This window comes from Rosa rugosa, chromosome 3 (assembly GCF_958449725.1).
Source record: "Rosa rugosa chromosome 3, drRosRugo1.1, whole genome shotgun sequence".
Lineage (NCBI taxonomy): Eukaryota > Viridiplantae > Streptophyta > Magnoliopsida > Rosales > Rosaceae > Rosa > Rosa rugosa.
The window spans coordinates 21,056,396-21,074,256 of NC_084822.1; the positions used below are offsets into that span (position 1 = coordinate 21,056,396).

The window sequence follows — 17,861 nt, forward strand, 5'->3', positions numbered from 1 at the left end:
AATAGAGCAGCCTTAGAGGCAAATAAGGCGAAAGCCATCATTTGAATGACTCGTCATATGGATGATCCGCTCCAGTAAGAGTATGAAGAAGACCCCAGAAGGCTGTGGGTCTCACTCGAAGAAAGATTTGGCAACGTCCGTGACTCCCTGCTTCCTGACCTAGAAATGAGATGGCATAGCCTCCGCTTTTGTGATTTCAAGTCAGTTCTTGACTACAACTTGGAAGCACTTCGCATTAAATCCTTAATGGAATTATGTGGAAAAGATATCACAGATGTGATGTTGATTGAGAGGACTCTCTCTACTTTCCTCGTCTCTGCTGTGATGGTTGCTAAGAACTATCGAATCGATGTTAGTGCAGGACGGATCACAAGGTTTCATGAGCTCATTAGAGCTATGAATGTTGCTGAAAATCATGACAACATCCTTGTGAAGAACTATAATTTGAGGCCCGTGGGAACATAGATATTCCAGAGTGCAATTATAGTCGCGCCCCTAAGGAACGGCTCCAAGAGCGAAACCCTAAATCTAGGGACATTTCTGGACGTTTTGGTCCATATTCTCACTCTAATGAGGAAGGTAAACTCCAAAATAGGCGAACACGGAATTGAAGAGGTCAACGTGGAAAGAGAGAGGGAGGCAATGCCTCTGGCCATGTTGGTGGCACCACCAACATTAAGAGCCATCCAAATGACGCTTTCAAAGTGCCTCAATCAATGGAGTCTGAGCACAGAGAAACATGTTCCCGATGTGGAGTATCCAGTCATTGGGTACGCATTTGTAGAGCTCGTGAAGATATTGTCACCGCTACAAAGCATATTGTGAAGCAAGAGAAGTTCACTATGTGGAACAAGAAGATCAAGAAGGTGATCTAGAGTAAAGGGTTGAAGACTTCAAATCTGGTTGGGATCAATAGATCGCCAATTATGATGAAGTCTTTAATTTTCCAAGAGATGTAATAGGCAATTGCCATATATTTTGTATTAAATGCCATTGGTTTAGTTTTTCTTCCACTAGGCTCATCCAAAGTGAGTATGATGTCTAGGAAGATTTTGAGATAAGTGGTACTTAAGCGAGTTTTGCTCCACCGACATCTCTCTACTCACCTGGTCATATTTATTTTGGAGTTACAGAAAGAAGTCAAACGACTACCATTGTTTTGCATTAGTTAGAATTTGGATTAGATTCTCTTAATGGATAAAAAACAATGATGTACTCTGTTGACTTATGAATAAAATTTCGAGTTCTTTTCATTATGACTCCATTTTGATTCTAAGCATATTACTTTTGTGACTACGATGGCTGGGCCATTAGTATTAGTTCAAAGACATGGAATAGCGCAAGTTCCCCTTGCCAAATGGCATCTTGATTACTGTCACAGAAACTCTCTACACTCTTAGGGAAAATCGCACCCTATGAATAGCCAACGGATTCCATGCAGAAAGACATGTAGAGAACAGAAAAGAGTTCCTTTGCACTACCTCTAATGATTGCGAATAAAGATGTATCTTAGAGAAACGTATGTGTATCTCTAGTGGATTTTATGTCACCACTATTCGAGCTATTAAATCCAATAAAGTTATGAGAGAAGATCTCTTGAATTTAGACACATATTGGCTTTGTCACGACAGGATAGGTCGTCCTAGTCATGATATGATAATCCGTCTACAAAAACTTCACACGGACATCCATTCTTTCGAGCAAAACAAAGCATGAATCAAAAGTTGATTCCTGGACTAAGTGTGACCGCTGCCGCTGCCGCAGTCCACCACCTACCTAGGGCTGGCACAGTCCCTATCCATGACGCCATGGATGGCGTCCATCATGGTAATGGCGCCCCAGGTGATGCTGCAATCACCAACTTTGCTTCAAATGGCGTTTCAGGTGCTCAGGCCCAACCAAAATCCTCATTGGTTGCTTCTAAGGCCTCTCGCTCATTTTACAAAGCCTGTTCCTTAGGGAAATTAGGACTGAGACCGTCCTATGCAAAGGATATGAAAAATACTCATTCTGTTCTTACATTGAATTGTGGACTGATTCAACCAACTTGCGGACGTTTAAATATTTCATGATGTTGGTTGACACACAAACACGCTGGTCACGTGGTGTGCCATTGTCCACATGTAAATGCTGCTTATACTACACTCCTAACACATATCATATGACAATGGGCTCACTCCCCGAATCATCCTATTAAATCAATTGGACTTGACAATGCTAAAGAGTTTACATCAAAAACTTTCGATGGTTATTACAATGGGACTGATGTTAGACATCATATTCCCATGTACACACCCGAATGGTCTTGCGGAAATGACTACGATGGTAGCCCGAAAATTGATAATGAGCACCAATCTTCTTATATCCGCTTGGGGTGATGCAATATTGCATGCAGCTATGCTAATTCGTCTACAACACACCACAACTCAATCTACCTCTGCGTTATAGCTATTGACTGGTTACCAGTATCTCGTACTTACGCATATTTGAGTGTGCCATTTATGTACCAATTGCGCCGCCACAGTGCACTATGATGGGTCCTTATAGACGAATAGGCAACTAAGTTGGATTTGAGACTCCAACAATCGTTCGCCACTTAATGCCCTTGCTAGTCGATCTCCTTACCGCTAGATTTGTGGATTGTCACTTTGATGAGACAGTTTTCCCGTCGTTAGGGGAGATAAGAACACGGATGTTCAGCAGGAACGACATGAATTGTCGTGGTCTGTCCCCACTATGTCTAATCTCGATCCCTGCTAAAGTGATGAGATCACACATATCTGCTACAAACATTCCTACAAGGATAGACGTCCCTATGAGAGGACGTAGCACCACCCTACACGGAGGTAGGCATGACGCCAATGCCATAGAGAGTGGCACTCTGGCATTATAGGCCATGGCCCCTGCTAGGATGCGTGGGAGGCCCGTAGGTTCGAAGGATACTTTGGCACAACCCAATCCTTGGATCATTAACACTAAAAAAATCTGTCTCATAAGAACCTTCCTGATTATGGTTATCATTGGGGGATGCCTCAACGTCAGAACCTATTCCTGAGAATGTAGAGCTCTATGAAAATTACACTAGTTACATGATGTTAATGTCTAAGAATCAGCGGTAGCTGAACCTCGATTAACGCTATTTCGAGGGGCAAACCGCTACTTGTGATATTCTTTGCTGATTCCGCTATCTGTCAAATGAAATACAAAGGGCGTCAGAGGGAGACCGCGGTTGGCGGTCTTCTCTTCTCCGATGCGTAAGTCAGTCAATGTATTTATGTTGAAGAATAACAGTAGGTAAGTAGTAAATGCGTAATCAATGAGGAGAGAGGAGTGGACCTTTTATAGGTGGGGAAGAGACTGATCTCTTCCTTGTTTTCGATGTGGTACTGATATGCTTCAGTTTCCAGTTTCTGATGCTTCAGTGAGGTTATCTTGGCTCGGCGCGTCAGCGATGATCTCAGGGTGAGCCGGGGCGCAGATGATGGCCCGCCTGGCTGTGTTTCCGTAGGTCACACCGTCGATGGTTATCGGCACCGCTGATGGTGGCATGAGCGTGGCGCATTGTAGCTAATTATGCTTGGCAAATGCTCATGTAAGTACAAGTCCCCCAAGTCCTCAGTCAAGGAGGGCAATCTTGGTTGGGGAGTTGCCTAGCGGTTTGAAGTGTTACTTCTGCTAGTCTTGCAAAGGCATAATTAGCGTCAGTGCGTTGTCAACCATGGATTTATTTTGAGCAAACTCTTTATACCCTTTAGGGAGTCCCCCACTCCCCGGCTAAGATAGGCCTCCGTTTGGCTGGCATATTGTTTGGTGAGGGGAGCTGCGCTGAGCAGCGGGTGTTGGGTAGCGAGTCCAATCTTTGATACTTGAGTGGCGGGGGTCAACGTGCCTGATCAGGGCCTTCGAGGACTATGTTGACATGTCCCCTTACTTGTCCTGGAGGAACAGGTCTTGACTGCAACGCCTCATGGCGGTCGTTGTCATTATGAGGCGTTGCCTCGGGAGTCGCCCTTGGCGGGAGTCCCTCCGCTGAAGGTCAGCGGTATGATGTGTTGCAGGGACCTTGCCTGCAAGGTGGTGCTGAGTGGAGTTTCTCACTTGCAAGATGAAATGGAGAGGTTTCGCTAGCGGTGGTGCGCTGAGCGGAGACTGTTGCTTGCAAGATGAAAGTTGAGAAGTACCGCTAGCGGTGTTGCGCTCAGCGAAGACTATCTCGCTTGCAAAATGAAGATTGAGAAGTTCCGCTAGCGGTGTTGCGCTCAGCGGAGACTGTCTCGCTTGCAAGATGAGGATTGAGAAGTTGCGCTAGCGGTGTTGCGCTCAGCGGAGACTGTCTCGCTTGCAATATGAAGATTGAGAAGTTCCGCTAGTGGTGTTGCGCTCAGCGGAGACTGTCTCGCTTGCAAGGTAAAAATTGAGAAGTTCCGCTAGCGGTGTTGCCCTATCAATGTAGTAAGAATAAGTAGGGATCCTTCTCAACCGGGCATTAGGTCCTTATTAATTCCTGAAAAATAAATCATTAGACAAAACAAAACTAAACATATATACATTATTTACGATTTTACAAGGTAAGGGGATTTAGGATTTTATTTTCTAAATTAACTACTAATTATATACATGTGACACATCAAAACACAAAATCAAGATAGATTTGTATAATTCCCTTCTCTTTCGGAGTTAGGGTTGGAGTGCGACGCTAGGGTTTAATCGAAGTTGGATTCTACAGTACCGCCGCACCTGTATTTCTGGGGATCTCCGATCAACTGGTGCATGTTAGGACTTCTCTATGTCGTGCAGCGGGTGTGGCCGGTCGGTGTTTGAGACGGCTCTAGTGAACAAGGAGGACGTTGTGGGCGAGTTTTCTCGTCGTCTGGCTATTCAGGACGATGACGATTTTGAGGTAATTACAGTTGATGATCCAAAATCGCTTATGGCTGAGCGTGTTTGGCTGGTAGGGAAGGTCTTTACTGTCAAGAAGATAAATATTGAATCTTTCAGACGCATCATCAGAAAAATTTGGGTGACGAAGGAGGATTTTTCCATTATGGAGTGGGAGAAGTCGGAACGGTTCGTGTTTTCTTTTAAGTCTGAGGGGGATAGATTACGTATTTTGCAGGGGAGTCCATGGTCATTCGATAATTCCTTGTTATGTCTGGTCCCTATGGACGAAAGGCTTGATCCGAGTGATGTCCCTCTTACTACTCAAGAGTTCTGGATTAGGGTGAAAGCTGTTTACCCCCTGCGTTTTTGACTGATAGAATGGGGAGGAAAATAGGTGGAAGTATTGGAAGATTTATCATGACTGATCCAAATGTTTTTGGAAATGGAAGCGGCAGTTTTCTTAGGCTTAGAGTGGAGCTGAGGCTCTCGGACCCTCTAAGGAAAGGGTTACGGATGCAGTTGGATCTGATGGATACACAGTTGAGTAGGTTGACTTTTGAGTATGAACATTTGCCCCATTTTTGTCTTTTTTGTGGTCTACTGGACCATGTGGGAGCTAATTGTCAGGCAAGACTGGAAGGAAAGATTACGGAGGAACGATTTGGTAGATGGAGGACACTCTCAAAAGATGTTTACTCAATTGACTTGTATGGCTAGTTACAAGGAAGGTCTTTTGGATTGCTACAGGGTAAGGAAAAATGGACGATGAAGGCTCCTGAAATTGGCGTAAGTGGTGTGGTACGAGAACGTGAGGAAGTTACTGAACTGAACCGAGAAGAAGCTGAAGGGAGAGTGAGCAAAGCTGGTCGTTTTGAACCTTGCTGCGAGGTCAAACGTTGAAAACTCACGTGGGAGCAGCCTTTGAATGATGTGCATGAAGTGTCAATGGTTGAGTCTAGTGGGGCCATTGAACAGGTCTTAGAGGAAGGACGTAATGATACTACACTCTTCAATGTTCAACTGCATGTGGTTTTGGTGATGCTATAATTTCAAAGCTGGTCCCCCCAGTGCAAGGGAGAAAGAGTGATGGGACATTACAAGGAGGAAAAGGTCAGAGCTCTTCTCCAAAAAAGAAATCACGTGGGAAGAGTAAGAAGAGTAAGGAGGATGATGGTGGTATTAATGGTGTCTTGAAACATGGACTTCCCTCTCCGAGTAAAGGCAAGAAAAGCAAGGGATTTGTACTCAACTGCTTTCCCAGTAAGGTGTTCAGCTTTGGCTCTCCGAGCAAGAATTTGAAGAAAAAGAATGTTACTGCAAATGGTTCTAGTTCCGTGATGGGGACTAAAGTGGTGGGACCCGCTTCTCGGGCCCACCACGAACAATGAGTATTTTAAGTTGGAATGTGCGCGGGCTTGGGAACCCGTTCACATTCAATGCCCTGAAAAAGTTGTTAAGGGCTCAAGATCCCGACTTTGTTTTCCTGATGGAGACAAAGAAAAAGAAGAGTGTTATGGAGGAGTTGGCCAGTTTTTTGGGGTTTAATAATTGCAAGGCAGTGGAGCGGACAGGCAAACAAGGGGGAGGTTTGGTGTTTTGCTGGAAAGACTCACGGCAAGTGGACGCTCTGGTAACGGTTGACAATAAGCAAGTCAGGTTGACTGGTTTTTATGGTAATCCGGAGACAAGGGAGAGGCACCATTCTTGGGAGGCACTTTGGCGTCTCTCACAATCACTCCCTAATATAGCTTGGATTATTTTTGGGGACTTTAACGAAATTCTTAATGATGGGGAGAAGAGTGAAGGGAGGTTACGTCCTGCTTGTCAGATGGAGAGGTTTAGTAGAGCTATTGATGATTGTTCTCTCCAGGAAGTGGCTTTTTCTGGTCCTCTATTCACATGGAGCAATGGTTCAGTTCATGAAAGACTGGATAGGGGATTTATTAATAGTGCAACAGCAGTGGCCTTCCCACAATTGCATGAATTCCATATTGATGTCGGTGCAAGTGATCATCTCCCATTGGTGTTTGATTTGTTGGGAGTTGGTCTCCCAAAAAGACAAGTGGGAAAACGCCGTTTTCTTTTTGAAAACTTTTGGGTCAAAGAGTCAAAATGTGAGGAGATAATTAAGATGGTGTGGGAAGAAAATGTGAGTGGAGAATGTTTGAGCCCAAAAGTAATTTTGGCAAGATCCTTTAGTGGATTCAGCACAGCGGGCCGATACCTGCGGCCCAAAAATAAGTCTGCTCGATTTTGGGTTACAGCTTCACCCATTCCGTGATCCATAAGGAAAACGAAACCTTATTGGAGTCGGGTAGCGAGGATTGAATAGGAAACTTCAACCAATAATCCTTCTGTGGCAAGGAGCAGTCAAAACCCTAGGTATATATACCAGGTTTCAAGGACGAGCAAAGGACGTCTCTAAAATCAATCAATCCTAGCGATTACAAAGCCTCCCCGGAGCAAACCTTCAACCTCGTTGAAACCCGGTGACCGCACGCCAGTCCTAGTCTCTCCAAGAGCCGACTGTCAGCATCACCAGATCAACCCGGCGACCGTACTTTCAGTCCTAATCTCCCCAGGAGCCGACTGCTAGCGCAACCGCCACCGTTACTACCAGCGAAGCAAGGGTAACGCCCTCGCAACCCAGCGAAGCTAAAGTCACACTTTAGCGCAACCTGTGCTTTCTCCAAACTTCCCAGTGATTGCTCTGCTTAGTCTACAACATTAAGTATCGATTCGGTGACGCGAAGAGATCACATCCAAAGTCCTTATCCGTAAGGCAAGAAGTCCTTTTCCGGAAGGCTAGAGAAGAACCTTGTGGCGAGGTTGGTGCTCTCCTCGTCCACAACGCTTGAAGAAGAAGTCAGGTCAAGGGACTACCCCGACGACTGCACCCCACGGTGCTGGCACGCCTGCGCACACGCTCAAAAGAGACAGTTTGCAAGCCAACTGGTTTTTGCGCCAAACAGAGAAAACGACCTGGTGCTCAAACTAAAAAAATGTGCATCCCAACTTTCTGATTGGAATAAGAATGAAGTGGGGCATATACCCAAAAAGATAGCAACACTTAAAAATACCCTACAAAGTTTTCCTATTGATGTTAGCTCGGAGGAAGATAAAAAGCAGCGTAAACTCATCAAAACGGAGCTGGAAAAATTTTCCAGTTTCGAGGAGACTTTGTGGAAACAACAGTCCAAGGTTGATTGGCTTCAAGAGGGGGATCGTAATACGAAGTTCTTTCATGCACATGCTAAAGGTAGAGGACACCAAAACCAGGTATTAGGAATTTATGATGAAGCGGGCAATTGGTGCGAAAACATGTCTGATATTCAATCGGCTTTTGTATCCTACTTTACCAATCTGTACAGTACAGAAGGGTGTGGAAATATTGATCTCATTATTGATAAGATTCCACGGAAAGTGACAGATGCGGTGAATGCAAAGCTTTTGAAGAAGTTTGAGAGGTGGGAAGTGGAACATGCATTGAAACATATGGCTGCTCAGAAGTCTCCAGGGTTCGACGGTATGTCTGCTTTATTTTTCAAAACTTATTGGTTAGTAGTGGGTGATTCAGTAAGTGAGTTTTGTCTTGGAGTATTGAATGATGGTAAAGAGATTCAGGATTTCAATCATACACTTATTTCTATGATCCCTAAGTGTGTAAGTCCTCAGCAGGTGATAGAATTCAGACCTATTAGCCTTTGTTCCATTGTTTACAAGCTAATTTCAAAGACTATAGCTAACAGGCTCAAGGTTTTTCTCCCGGACATAATCTCTGGTACACATAGTGCTTTTGTGCCTGGGAGGAATATTCAGGACAATGTTATTGCAGCTTTTGAAACTATCCATACGATCCGAACACAAAAAGGCACTGCATCTCCTAAATTAGTTCTTAAGTTGGATATTAGTAAGGCGTATGACAGGGTGGAATGGATTTTCTTGAAGGCAGTGATATTAAAGTTGGGGTTTGCGGAGGGTTGGGTAGACTTAATAATGAAGTGTGTAAGCTCTGTCTCTTTTTCAGTTTTATGGAAAGGTCAGCCAATTGGTAATTTCAAGCCAACAAGGGGTATTAGGCAGGGTGACCCATTGTCACCCTACCTGTTCCTGTTTGTTTCTGAAGGCCTTTCGGCTTTATTACATCATGCTGACTCTTCTGGGTTGATACAAGGAGTTAAAGCAGCGTCTACATCACCTTCTATTTCACATTTGCTTTTTGCAGACGATAGCCTTCTTTTTGTCAATGCTACAACTCAGGAGAGTGTGTCATTAAAGCAATGTTTGCTTCTTTATGAGTCTGCAGCAGGCCAACGCATCAATTTTCAGAAATCAGCTTTGTCTTTTGGTCCGAATGTTGATAGTCAAGTGATGAATGAAATTAAAGATGTTTTGAATGTCCCGATCGTTGAATTTCATGAAAAGTATCTGGGGCTCCCTACTACTATAGGAAGGAATAAGAAAGAAGTCTTCAGGAAGTTAAATGGGCGGCTTGATTTTCATCTCCAAGGTTGGCAAGGGAAGTTCCTCTCAAAAGCGGGTAAGCTTGTATTGATTAAAGCAATTGCTCAAGCAATTCCCACTTATTCAATGAGTGTGTTCCAACAGCCTATTAGAGTTTGCAAGAAGTTTCAATCAAAAGTGAGTAGGTTTTGGTGGGGAAAAGGAGGCGAGATGCGAGGAATCCATTGGTGTAGTTGGGACAAGCTTTGTAAAAGAAAGGAGGAGGGGGGTCTTGGCTTTAGAGATTTGAGGGCCTTTAATCAAGCCATGCTAGCAAAAACGGTTTGGAGAATTTTTTGGGGTAAACATTCTTTGGTAAGCCAATTACTTCAAGCTAAATACTTCCCAAATTCTTGTTTTTTCACCTTCAGCTATATGGAGAAGTCTGTTGTGGGGAAAACAAGTGATTGATAATGGTACTCGTTGGCGAATTGGGAATGGAGCAAGAGTAAGTATAGTGAAGGATCAGTGGTTGCCTTGTCTAATTGGTTTTAAGGTGGTAAGTCCGGTTCCAATCCCCGTCCATCAGAAGGTGGACAGTTTGTTCACGGCTCAAGAGCATGGAATGTGCCTCTTGTGCAATCTATTTTCCTACCTCATGAAGCTGATATGATTCTTAGTATGCCTCTTGGATTGAGAACTGTACCTGACAAGCTTGTTTGGCATTTTACCAAGTCTGGTGTTTATAGTGTGAAATCAGGATATTGGGTGGCTAGAGACTTGCAATTTCAAAAAAATGGGACAGTAGTTGGTTCTAGTCATAATGGCAACAAGTCTTTGTGGAATAAACTATGGAGTCTCTATCTACCCCACAAAGTCAAAGTCTTAATGTGGAGGGCTGCACACAACTACCTACCATGTGGTCTAAATCTGAAAGTTAGAAAAATTCTTGAATATCTAAGTTGTTGGCAGTGTGGGGACTTTATGGAGTCGGTGATTCACATTTTGTGGGAGTGTCCTAGAGCAAAAGCAGTCTGGAAAGAGTCTTTTCTACGTGGGGTCCGTAAAAGTTGGCAGGAACCATCCTTTCTTGACCTTCTACATCATGTTTACTCCACTGCCTCTGTATCTGAGCTGACTAAATTTTGTTATATATCATGGTGGCTTTGGCGTAACCGGAATCTGCACAGACATGGGGAGAAAAGCCTGGGACCGGATGCATTGGTTCAGGCTATAGATGAGTGGCAACTGGAATTTGAAAAGGCTACACAAAAGGTTCAATCCATTAAGGTGGCAATTCGTCAAACTCAGGTCACCTGGCAACCTCCTTCTGTTGACTGTATCAAGATGAATTTTGATGGAGCCTGTGATATGAAGAACGGGCTCAGTGGGCTGGGGGTGGTTTTTCGAGATTGTAGTGGAGAGTAGAAAGGCGCGATGGCAGTACCACAAGTTGGTAAATCTTCTTCCAAGATCGGTGGAAGCCTTGGCATTGTTGCATGGTTTACGGTTTGCGTTGCACATGGGCTTCCTTAACCTGGAGGTGGAAGGTGATGCTCTTTCAGTCATTAGTAGTATCAATAATAGTCTTGATGATTTGAGTTTTGAAGGACATATTTTGGATGAAGTTAAGTTGTTAGTTCAGTCTTTTAGTTCCTGTAGTGGACACTTTGTGAAACGGGAAGGCAATGAAATTGCTCACCGGCTAGCAAAGGAAGCCTTAAAAATTAGTCAGCCTTTTCTTTGTTTGGAGTCGGGGCCTGAGTGGCTCCATCAGTGTGTCAGTATGGACTTTCAGTGTGAAGTCTAGTATGGGAAACTTTGGGCATTCCATCATCTTGGTGGTTGCTTACAGTCTTTCCACAACTCATTGTAATTGATTCATAGTCAATGAAGTTCTTATTTGATAAAAAAGAAGAAGATAGATTTGTATAGATGGAAGGAATTTAGATATAGTTAACTACTATTAACACGTTGGCAAGTTTTCAAAACATCATATCAATCACGAATCAAAATATGTCATAGCAAGGAATCAATCAAGAACAGAGATGAACGCATACAAAGTCCTTTTTACTTCCCTTAATTAAATTAACTAGATGAACGCACCATAGTTGACCCTATTAAACATGCAATTACTAGTGGTAGCTAATCACTAACAAAAATACAATCAATGCATTAAGCACTTTAGAAGTTTGATCAATTCAAGCCAAGAACACAAGTTAGAACGCTAATCAAGCATGCAAGACTCATTGTTAATTTACCTAAGGAACTATAAGTTTTCCACTTTAATTATTAAGACCTTGTTGAGTTAAAATTGCACAAAGTGTAAAATGTCACCCAACGTAATTTTATGTTGAGTTAAAATTGCACAAAGTGTAAGATGTCACCCAACGTAATTTTATGTTGAGTTAAAATTGCACAAAGTGTAAAATGTCACCCAACGTAATTTCACTCGTATTCATTAACAGAACAGAGTTTTAATTATTTCGGGTTCGACCCATTCAAGACAGAATGTGTCTCTTAATTACAATCCCTTGTTACAAGGGAACATCCTTTGATTCCATTTATAAAGAAACCAATGTGTGGTTGTTTGTTTTTGCGGCTGCACCCAAATTTTGGAATGGTTGCCTACGTACCCGGGAGGGGATCAAGCCACTCGTAGTTCAAGAGTTCCAATGAGTGAATAACCCATTGGAAGGCTTGGATTTTTGGAATTGGAATAGTGTTTAGGATGCGGTTGCATCTAGATTATTTGATTCCAGATTGCCTACATACCCTTGCGGGATCAAACCACATGTGGTTCCAGTATTTGGGATTTAAATGGGTAGATGACCCATTTATTTTTAGATTTGTGTTTGGGTTATTTGTCAGGGGTTTAGAACCCTTGAATTTGCTTTTGGGTAATTTGGGAGTGATTTGATTTTTTTGGTGTTTAGGTGAATTTGACTAATGAAGTCAGGGATTCTGTTTGGCTGAATTTGACTGGTGGAGTTAGGGATTTGATTTGACTTTGTGGTTGCATCTAGTGGGTTGCTAGATTGCCTACATACCCTGTAAAGGGATCAAACCATTGTAGTTCTGAAGTTTGTGGCTTTGAGCTTTCTTGGTTTTATACCAAAAACAATTTCATTTTGGGTTTCGATGTATTTCTTTTACGAAACTAAAGTTCGAGTACTCTTTAATTTGGACACCCGTAGCGTCGAGTAAACTCCGAGTCACACTTCTCAACTTTCGTTTGGAACTCGGGGGCACCCAATAAGCTTTTCTTCCGGGTACTGAATTTAATATGGACACCGAAGAAGTATTTTGAACCTCGAATTTGATATGGGCACCCGCAATGACCCATCTGTTTGAATTCTGCACCTCTCCCTTCATTTCCTTTTCATTTTTCACTTGTTCACCAAAACCAGACAAACACGAAGCGATGTCATAACATACTGCCGATCGATAAAAGATTTGGAGATGGACTGTATATCTCCCAATCTGATCTGGAAGTGGAATCGCATTTGTGTTCTTAGGAGGGGAGGATTTCATCATCTGAAGGTTGTGATTGGTCCTCTCACTTATCTTTTGGTCTTGCTAGTCAGTGAATTCAAACAGGTGGAGTGCATTGGGTTCCTGTAGGCAAGGCGGAGAAGTTAGCCAAGCTTCACCTTCCTGGCCTCCTCTTTCATGGCTCCAAAGGTGCTCCTCCATCACGAAGAATAGATTTAGCTTCGTGCAGTTTGTAGGAGAAAAATTAACTTCCTTTTTGCTTGTTTGCAGGTGTCATCAGAACTCTAAATTCAAATATTGTATTTTCGACAATAGGTGTCATCGAAGACGAGCACACACACGTCTTGTGGTAAACCTCTTTGCCTTGAACATTTTTAAATTGGTTTACCCTTTTCTTGACTTGTATTTTTCCCTTTTGTTTAGAATTCCAGTATACTTTGATGACAAGATATGTTAATTAAACTTTCATGCTTGGTCTTGCAAAACCCACCGCTCCTATGTAAAAAAGCTTCGTTTATCATGTTCTCCCTCTATTTTTGTTTTTTGCTGGCAGCAACATACTCCAAAACAAGAGTCCAGAACATGCCACTACCTCCATTATTTCCAATTGTGATCAACAAAGAAACACGTAGCTCTTGACGTAGTTTTTGTCTTCATCCAATCTTTTTTTACTTGATTAGGATACATTTATGTAAAACTCTAGCAATTGCTTTCATATTTTTGTTTCTTTTGCCTTATGTACCAATGCCATTTTGAGGTAGTTTAAATGCAAACTCCTTTAGCCAATACGTGGCTTTACAAGGGATAATATTTTCATGCTTTGCTAATTATATGCAAAGGCCAAAATTTGTTCCCTTTCAGCAACTTGGTCACCTAAAAGCCTCTGCATTACATTTATGAATGCAAAGTGTGTTGCAGCTTCATTTATCAATTTGGCCGGGTGATTTGTACATGTTTTGCAGCTTTTTTTATTTATTAATTTGTTGTGATGGTGTTCAGCTACGTAAGGAGCCTCGGCAAAGCTCCAGTAGTGACCAATTGCCTTGCTTCTGGCATGGAGGGAGCAGCTTTTCTTATTTGCTTCAAGACCAATGGTCATGGCTATGATCAAGGAATAGCACATCCAAAAGAAGAGAGGTGCGTGGCTCGTCAGTAGCAGTGGTAACCTGCAGCTTTGACTTTCTTTGTGAGTTTGAAAGTGCTACAGAGACGAGACGCTGCTGCCAGGATTTGAGAGAGCAAGTTGTCGCTGCTACAATATGGGGAGGCCTGTTGCTGGGATTTGAGAGCGCAAGGCCTGCAGCGGAGGCGCTGCTCTGATATGTTCATCGGGACGCTGCCCGACATGGTTCTTCGGGACGCTGTCCGGCATGGTCATCGGGACGTTGCCCGACATGGTATTTTTTTTTGCTTTTTGCTTTGGTATGGCATCGTTGAGAGGCTTGTGACATCAAAAGAAGGTGGAGCATGGAAGGGAGGGAGTATCAACCTTTGTGGTGTCTTGGATATCTCCTTTGAGCTTCGCCTTCCTCTGCAGCAGGGCTTCGGCTATTCTCCTTCCTCTCCGCGTCCTATCTTCTTGCTGTCTCTTCAAGCTGCTCTCTGCTTCTTCACCATCCTCCCCCCCTTGACGTACGTGGACTTCTTTTTTATAGGAGTCGTAGATAAGACTTTGAATTTCAATTAGCCTTAAACTCCAATACTTGCACGGCAACATATATTTTAGCTAGCTGTATGCTTAATTCCTTTCTTTTAGAGATAGATAGGAAACAATAATAATCCACATGAAGAGGTGGTATCTATTCTGGCTCTACACTCCCATTTCTATCTGAACGTACACTTCAACTTGTTTTCAACTTCTTTCAATAGTTTTGTTGTAGAATTTGAACAAAACTAGAAGGTAGATAATGTGTAAAATGGTAGCTCAAGAGGCAACGTGCTTCTTCTACTTTTTATAATTATTATTATTTTCATTTTATTTTTAATCAAAAGCACTCATGTTTTTTTTTTCTTTTATGGGCTTTTGATTTTTTTTTTCGGTTTCAACAGACCTAGAACGCTAGCACCTTAATATGAATTCAATTACATGCTCATCAATCAAAGTATGCATCCAAATATCAATAAACAAGCAAACGATGAGATTGAAGCTCAAAATTAACAATCATGCATAAACACATTGAAATCGCAATTAACACTTTGAAAACCTAAAACCTAAAACATGCTTCATAGTATTCGAAAACTAAATATCTAAAATCAACACTTAATCTAAAAAAGGGATCGCAAATTATAGAACAATAAAACAAAACCAGAAATCAAATAAGAAACTGAAATTGTTTTACAAAGTTCCGAAACCGAAAACATAAAATAGAGGTTCATAGTTACACTTTTGAATTCTTCAAGGATGCGAGAAGCTTCAAAGGTGGTGGAATAGATGATGGCTCATGGCAAGGATGCTTGAATGAAGATGACACTACTACAAAAATCGAAACACACAACACTCATCACACAACGGAACAGAAATCCGCTGTTGTGTGTTAACACAAACTCTGTCAGACAACGGTACAATTCTGTTTCTGTTGTGTGAATGTAAGCAAATTGAAAAAAAAAAAATTAGGAAGATATCACACAACTGAGTTAAGACGTTTCTGTTGTGTAAATTGGAAGCTGATTTCCCTCCATTCTGAGCTCATAATTCCCTCTCAGAACAAGCTCACCAACATGGAATTTGAACTCTACACACAACAGTTTTTTCTTATTCGTTGTGTGATTGAATGTTGTATGAAGTTCGAAAAATCCTACTAGGTGTACCTTGTGCAAGATGCACAAATTTGTACAACAGATTGTTAAAGATCTGTTGTCTGATCATGGAACTTGGTTGCAGAGCGCGGCAAAGTTTCACTCAAATCAAACATATGTAGGCATAGGCGGCAATTTTCCCTCCCCTTGTTTGTCTAAATTTTTACCTATATACATTCACACAACAGATTCTTAACCATACGTTGTCTGACAGACTTAAAAAAAAAAAAAAATCACTAGCTTACCCACGACCACGTTTCAATAAACTTCTCTGTCTTCCCCGACTCTCTCTCTCTTGCCCTCTCTCTCAATACTCCCTTATCTCTCACTCTATCCTTTCCCTCACACCTTCGCCACCTTCCTCTCCAGGAAGATGTCGTCGCTAGCCAAGCCTTCTCTCACCGCCTCCTCCACTCCTAGGTCCGCCTACCCCAACTTCCTTGCTTCTATTCTTTATCTCCTGAAATCCAAATCCTCTTTAGCGATGGAGGAGATAGAGTGCCCTAGATTCACTTTCTCTCTCCTCCTCCCCTCCAAATCCAAAGAGATGCAGAAGACTCTTCAGTTTCTCCGATTCTATAAAAAGAAAGAAAACAAAACCTCTCTCGACTAGCTCTCAACCCTCTCAGTCATCTTCTTCACCACTTTCTCTTCCGCTTCTTATACAAAATGAAATTCCTGTGCCCTCCTCACTTCTAATCCAAACCACTAATTCAATCCCTCAATTTTCCCCATTTTCCTCTCAATTTTTCGAAATCCATACCAAATTTTTCCTCAATTGAAAAAATCGGATTGCGAATTGAACATTCTAGGGTTCCAAGTAATCGAGCAGCAGTGAGATGAGCAACAACCCGGAGAGTTTAAATTTTTGATTCTTCTGGCGTTGAGACGGGTTGAGTCTAGCCATCCGCGACTCGACTCGTTTGGGGAATCTCGAGCCTCTGGTCGTCTTCGTCGAAGACCTCGATGTGCGGCAACAGATTCATTTCGTGTCGGTCGTCGTCCAGGCTCCACCAGTTTGGGCTGAACGACAAGGCGTCGCCGGTGAAGGACAGCTGGAACGAGGCCTACGAGAGCATTTTGATGCCGAATCTGGATCAGCAAGGCCACCTCCAGAAGGTATGTACTAGCTTATCTCTTCCTTCTTTTTCGAAGTATGGTGCTTTTTTGGTCAAGTTTTAATTGATGTGTTCATTTTGGATTTTGTGTTGTGATTAATGGAATTGAGAGGAAATGATACTGAAGATGTGTTTTAGTTAATCTAGAATTCACCTTCAGTCTTGCGCTTCCCTCATCAAGCTTCATCACTCTTCCTCTTCTGGGGGCACTCACTCTTTTTCTTTAATGTCATGTTTAATTGCCAATAATTGCAGGAAAAGAAAAAAGTCTAGACTTAAAATTTTAATTTGATTTCAGTGTTGCTATAGAGAAGCAGAGCTTGATGCCTGGAAAGCATTCAATAGATGGTGCTGTCTCTTCATTTTTGTCCTCTGTTTAGTTTATATATGAGTATCTGGAGCAGTCGTAGTTTCATTAACCAAAAAGCTGATCATATATGCATTATCAGAACTCATTGCAGTTACTTGAATTGAGATTGTATCTGAATACTTAATGAGATTTTGTTCTATTGGTCAAGGACATGTTGAAAACTCAACGAAATCACAGGGCTCTTCTCCTTGCAATGGTTCTTCGGATGATGGTACCTCTCTTTTTCTTTTTATGAGGGTCAATTGTAGTTTTTTGTGTCAAATAACTCGTGTTTGATCGTTCTGCCATTGTAGGAGAGGTAGATTGGAATTGTTTAATCAATTGCATAAATTTGAATTGTTGGAGCTTTACTTAGGAATTGCATTCAATCTAGTTGTTAAGCTTTTAGGGTTTGTTTCAAACTATATTATCTCATTTCCATTCAGGCCCTTAGGTTGCAGTGATAATTTGATACTTTACATTGCAGAAAACACAAATGAAAGCTGTATGATTTTGCCACATAACTATATAAGAGTATTAATGATATGGGCCATTAAAATTTGTGTGAGAGTTCTATCTTTAAACTATATTATAGTTTTACATGAATTTACATAGAATGTGCTATCTAGCAAAAGGAGTCTAGTGCTTTTCGTTGTCCATAGTTGACTAGGTTGGCAGAAATTTACCCCAAAGGCAGTTTCTTGACACCTTTTGTGGCTTTGTTTGTTTGTTTTCTTTTCTTTTTTTGTTTCTAATGAGATGGACTGGATATTAGATCC

The 17,861-nt window shown here is 42.1% G+C and overlaps 1 long non-coding RNA gene across 1 annotated transcript; it reads left to right on the top strand.

Moving 5' to 3' along the window:
- The first annotated feature begins 12,735 nt into the window (after positions 1-12,735).
- On the top strand, positions 12,736-14,507 carry LOC133736258 (uncharacterized). Its single transcript, XR_009859473.1, has 3 exons — positions 12,736-13,008; positions 13,090-13,168; positions 13,819-14,507. It is a non-coding gene; the product is annotated as an uncharacterized LOC133736258 (long non-coding RNA).
- The last annotated feature ends 3,354 nt before the right edge of the window (positions 14,508-17,861 follow it).